Here is a 6,000-nt window from a genome sequence, read left to right as displayed (position 1 = left end):
TAACCCGCCTTGGGTTCTTTTTAAGGAGAAAGAGGGGATAAAAATATTTTAAATACATGGTGCAAATTGCCTTAGAGCAAGCCCAAGAGAGTTTGCTGCTTGAAGCAAACAGCCATATGGCACCTTATCCTGGTCCCCATGCACATACATCCCATGCACACAACTCAGTAGGACTCATGGATAAATCTTAGATCAATACTGGCGATAGACAGCACCTACATTCACTACACCTAAGTTTTGTCCTCAAGCAGCATTCAATTTATTTCTTTCCTTGCTCCCCTGCCCCAGCTGCAGTTACAAGACGTGATTGCCTCACTCTGTCTAATGGTAGGGCTGGCCGTGCACTGTCTTCATGAGCTGGGCATTGACATGACTAGGCATTAGTCTGTATTAGAGCCAAATTATAGCATACAGATTGCTCCTTACTTCCAAATGTTTACATATGTGCTCTCTCTCTCTTTTCCCCCCATATATGTGTGTGTGTCTCCCTCTCTCTTCCCCCCATATGTGTGTGTGTGTGTGTGTGTGTGTGTGTGTGAGAGAGAGAGAGAGAGATGTATTAAGTTCAACACCATTTGATCAGTTCTAATCACTTTTACATCCATTCACTTTTGCATTGTAGTGCTCTCAACCTATATTCAAATATAACCAGCTGGATTCCTTTGCTCAGTCAAGGATTCTCCTAAAGCTTAAGGACAGTGAAGCTCGGAAAGTGTGTGGAGGAGCAGTTAATTCAGTTTCATGCAAGGGTTAAGATGACTTTATTCCCCCTTTTCTTCACAACTAATAAAATTTCAAATGCATACTCTTACGTGTGTCTTTTTGAGGGAGGGTGGTAGAAGGGGAATCCTCAGTACCTATTGGCTGGGCTCTATCAGCTGCAGTTCAGCTCCAGCTGCTGCTAAAGAGCTGTATTGATCTGAAGGGTAAATGAGTAGAGAGAACCAGAGGGAGAGGGAGAGAGAGATCCACTTATTTCTGAGAAGATAGACAACCTTTGCCAGAAAGAAAGTGGTTCAACCCGTCTGCTTTCCTTGTCGTGCGTTTGGTGAATGAAAAAAAAGGACGTTTGAGAAGGCAGTTTGTTGCTATGGTGGGGTAGAGAGAGATACATGGTTTTCTTTTAGTAGAAGCTTCTGTTGCATCTTACTGTCGCTGCTGCTTCTCTGGCTGCTGCACTTGCACAGAGCAGGTAAGTGTTGTTTTCAAGCAAAACAAAATAATGATGATGGAATGCATTCAGATTCTTTCCCCCCCCCCTTGCATTCCTGGATCCAGTTTGGGATACAGGATTTGTAAATGCTGCATCATTGGATTGTTTAGAGGTTTTGCACTCTGGAAGAAGAAAGGATCTGTTTATTGATAGGGGAGGCTGTCCCACATACCCTGGAAGGAAAAACTTGAGTAAGTTCTGGAGGAAGTGGATAAGTCTTTGACATGCTGCAGGTGTTGACTGGAAAAAGCAAGGGGGGGCTGTCATGGAGTGAGCAGCTGTTTTGTTTTTGCAAAAGTGCAAGGGGGTGGAAGATTTTGTCTCCATTGTGGCTTCATAATGTAAAGGTGGTGATCATAGATTATTTGATCTCAGATAAATGTTCAGATAAGAGTGAGAAATGTTCATAAATGTGCCTGTCAGTAGCTGTGATGTTTCTAAAATTGTCCTTTCTGTTCAGAAGTAAGGTACAGTGAAGTACAAGATTCACAAGTAAGATATAATGTATTGTAATGTATTACAATGTGTTCTCTCTCTTCACAAGTATTACCATTTAAAGTATAACTTATTTCTGGTGCAATTTTAAGAATTTTTAAGAAATGATAACAAGATGGTTGAAGTGGTAGAGCAACTGAAGACAGGGGGGACTCATTTATTTCTGCTCAAAAGTAGAACATCTAAAGCAACTTCCCTCAGTAAATCCATGTGTGTATTACATGTTGTTTTCCTTGCTCTAAAGTAGATTCTTAGCTACACTGTCCAAGGAGTCTAATTCACCCCTGGTAGCTATGAAATTTTGATGTAAGCTTGGATATATGATTACCATCTTCTTTTCCAAATGATCTCAGCCAAATTACTCATAAGGTGATAAGTGAAATGTGTAAATCTTAACTAAGCATTTGAATGAACTACTTAGCACTGAATTGCAGCCTCATGTTTTGGATGCAAGATATTAGGGTGGAAGCAGAAGCATCATTTGCCTTCTCCTTCTACATGTATAACTCTCACTCTCCCCACCACAAAAAATAAATTAGAAATATGATTCACAGTTCTGTGACTTTGACAGGCTTGTATTCAGGGGCACATATTTTCTCTGTATTAAACTGCTTTCCACTGTGACAGAACAGGTGACCATTGGATTTTTATGTTTGAATTCTGTGATGCTTTGTGATCATATCCCCTCCCCCCAATACATTGTAAAATAGATCCACGGGGTGCTTATGAGAGGGGAAAAACAGCATGGCTGTAGTGCTGGAAAACACCCAAAAAGTGATTTAAATTTTCTTTGCTCTATGGTTTTCCACTTCCAGTGCTGCCAACAAAAGCATCACAATGTGAGCATAATGAGCAGGTGTTAATGACAAGCACTGCACTTTTTGATGTATACTTTGCAGTAAGACAAAGCGTTATTGAATGTAAATGCTATGCATAGAAGAAAAGTATTCACAATACAATCATGTAATTCACAAACTGGTCACAAGGTCTCCCCCCCCCCCCCGTCACACCTGATTAGATGTTTCAGTGACTGCCACCAACTGTCAAGAGGGTTTCTCAAGAGTTTTACAAATATGTCCCCAGAAAGGGAAGCCAGATGGTTATACCACCAAAGTCATAAGCAGTTAATTGCTGAGCCAATTTGGAGCCCTCTGGAACATATCAGCACCTAAACTACAGGGCTTACATCTTAACTGATCAAAGTCCTTTCTCAACACTCACCTGTACCAAGATCAAAGAGTCCTTTTTGGAAGCTATACAGTAATACATGCACTCGGCTCTTGGTAAGAAGACAAATTGTGGTTTAATATGGAAAGCTATGCCAGGAAAAGAATTTGTTTGGTGCCTCTGCCTGCAGCTAAAACTGTGTCTTTTTGTCATCATTGTCATTTGCTGTTTGGGATTTGTTTACAAAATAGCTGTAGTTCATGCCAAGCCTGCGGCATTCCATATATGTTTTGCTGGACTGTGTAGCAGGTAGAGACCATAAGCTCTCCCAAGGCTTATGATCCATTCACCTGGGCAGAAGGAAGTTTTGATCCATAGGAATGTGGAGGTTTTTCAAACCCATTCACTTGCACTGTCACTTTGATAACCGTATGTAGTCATTCATGATTATCGTTTATTACATCTGCATAACACCTGGATGATTGATGCCATTTTTTTCAGTCTTACAGCTATCTTTTGAATAGGGGTGTCATTTAGCTAATATAAAAACCAAGCCGTTCCTAATAATCAATATTAGAGCGTAAGTTTCAATCCACTTCATATAAAGAAAGAATCTCCAAATTTCTGAAATTCCCCAAGAGCCATGTAATATTGTGTTCTACTCCAGCAGCTCTAAAGGCTGTGTGTCAGCTCTGAAGCTGCAATAACATCAACCTGAGAGTAAATTTCACTATTCCAGTGGAATTGATTTACACTTATGAGCCCTAGCTCACATTATTTCGTCAGCGCACATACCACTGCAGTTCATCTGTTTCATGTACCATTCTTGCAGCATAGAACTGTGGGATTATTGATGGAAACAATATTTACGGATATCGGGGAAGCACCAGTGGAGGATAGGGGTACATAGTGTCTCCCCACAAGACTTGAGGCTTGTGAAATCCCTGTTACATATAGTGCTTCTACTACTGTGGTTCCTGTCACTTCAATGATGGCATAGCCACCCTCACCTTTATTGAGAGTATATTTGTCATCCTTAGGCTCAACTGTCATCTTAGCACACTGTTGCAGTTGCCACCGAAGAATTTATGCAGGTTGTATAGTTCCCATGCCTCAGCACCTGTCTATGTGCACCCTTCTGACTCATAACTTTTTTGGAACATAAATTAAATAGATTACTCAAGAGAACGTAACATCTGTTATATATTCGAAAACCATCATTGTTGTTATCGTCATTGTCATCATCATTGCCATTGTTACCATCATCTGTTCCTTTTGGATTAAGCATGAAGAATAAGCATTTGCTAGAATGTGATCAACTGGTTTTAAAATAAGCCAATTGACATTCCTGTCATTTGTGTTTGAGGGAAGCATTCTGTTATTATTTATCTTGTTTCTATATTTTTAGTCTTCTGTAAGAAACTTAGACTGTTTTTAAAAAAGATGAAGTCATTTTCGTAATACCAATACCAACACCTATGATTCTCTAGGTGCCCATTGATAGCATCAACTGCACTTGGGTCTCTGAATCATCATGACCCTGTTCTTCCTCCTTGGTTTGAATCAGACCATCCCTGCTGTCTCTCTCCATTTGCTATAAACAGCCAGCACTGGCATACAAAAGAATTGCAGGGTTTATTCACAGAATGAACAATGTTAGCTGGCATAGGAAGAGCTTTTGAGGCTTCCATTTTCAACCTTTTCATAGCCCATCTTTGAAATCTAGGAAATGACCCCAAATGCATCTTACGAGAACATAAAGTATATCCCAAACAGGTAGATTACAGGAAATGTTACCATATTGATGCCATGCTTCCCTATGTCTGGTCCCCACGTGACGTGATAATTTGTTTCTAGAGCAGATTCTCAAGTATTATTCAGCTATAGGAAAACTGGTCCCATACAATGATTGATACCTATGATTCCAATTTTTTGAATGGTGATTGCTCTCTAATCAAGACCATTCATCCATTTGGAAACTCAAGTAACCTGCTAAATTTCCGCTTCTCAAGACAGCCATTCTTGAAAAAACAGGCAAGGGACCCTTTCCTGAGGTTGTGATAGCCTGTTCAGAACTCACTGATTAACATACGATATATCATCTTCAATGCAAGAATGAGAGTAGAGCCCTATTCAGGCATTATATCAGAAAATGTGAAAGGCTAAATGGCTGATGCAAGCCCCCATCAATTACTCTTTCCTCACACTACCCCATTCCCATCATCCCTGTTCATGCCCACTCTACCAGGAAGTGAAGCAGACCTTTCTGTGTTCAGTGTGAAAGTCTGCAGAGGCATTTCTACACATATTTGATTGAATGTGCTTACAGAACTCCCATGCTTGAGAGCCCATATCAGCTGAATGTACTGACAAGTGCCTCTGCAGACCTTCACACTGAACATGCTACACTCTGCCATATTTCTTGGTGGATTGGGGATGCTGCAGAAAGGTTTATGTGCATACTGTTACCACACAGCTTGATCTCAGCCTTCCACTCTCTGTAACTCCTAAGTAAGACCTGGCACAGCTTGGAGAGTTGCTATAGATAAGCCTCTCAACCCATTACAGTGGTGCCCTGCTTGACGACAATAATGCATTCCAGGCAAATCGCTGTTAAGCAAAATTGTCATCAAGCTGAAAAAAAAAACTCCATTGAAATGCATTGAAAACCAGTCAATGTGTTCCAATGGGGGAAATACCTGCTTGTCCAGCGAAGATCCTGCATAGGGGAAGCCATTTTGCATCGCTGTCTTCCGGAAATAGGTCCGGAAAACAGTGGGGAGCCATTTTGAAAACCCAAAGATCAGCTGTTTTTAATCATCGTAATACAAAAAACAAGTTCCTGAAGCAGGGAACTAATCATTGTAAAATGAAAAAAACCCATTGAATCATCATTTTGCAATCGCTATAGCACAAGCAAGAGAGGGCTGCCACCCTGGGATGTGAACTGGTCTCTGAACAATGCCATAATCATTTAATCCCTCCCCATTCCAGGTTCTGTAGAAAGGTTGGAGGCAACAGGAAAAGAGGAAAACCAAATGTGAGATGCATTGACGCCATCAGAGAGCCCACAGGGTTGAGTTTGCAGCAGCTGTGCAGGGCTCGCTGATCGCAAAAACCTCATC

The 6,000-nt window shown here is 40.9% G+C and overlaps 1 protein-coding gene across 3 annotated transcripts in view; it reads left to right on the top strand.

The window, feature by feature from the left end:
• Positions 1-819: 819 nt before the first annotated feature.
• Positions 820-6,000, top strand: part of CDH12 (cadherin 12) — an 875,078-nt gene continuing 869,897 nt past the window's right edge. For 2 of the 3 annotated variants that reach the window (XR_012086709.2, XM_078391723.1), the window contains exon 1: positions 853-1,192. The gene's annotated coding sequence lies outside the window, so the exon portion shown is untranslated. Of the gene's footprint in view, positions 1,193-6,000 lie in introns of all 3 variants that reach the window. The other variant, XM_078391722.1, reaches the window with a different exon arrangement.

This window comes from Pogona vitticeps, chromosome 4, assembly GCF_051106095.1.
Source record: "Pogona vitticeps strain Pit_001003342236 chromosome 4, PviZW2.1, whole genome shotgun sequence".
Lineage (NCBI taxonomy): Eukaryota > Metazoa > Chordata > Lepidosauria > Squamata > Agamidae > Pogona > Pogona vitticeps.
Note: the sequence above shows the minus strand (reverse complement) of the source record. Positions and strands in the feature narration are given on the sequence as shown.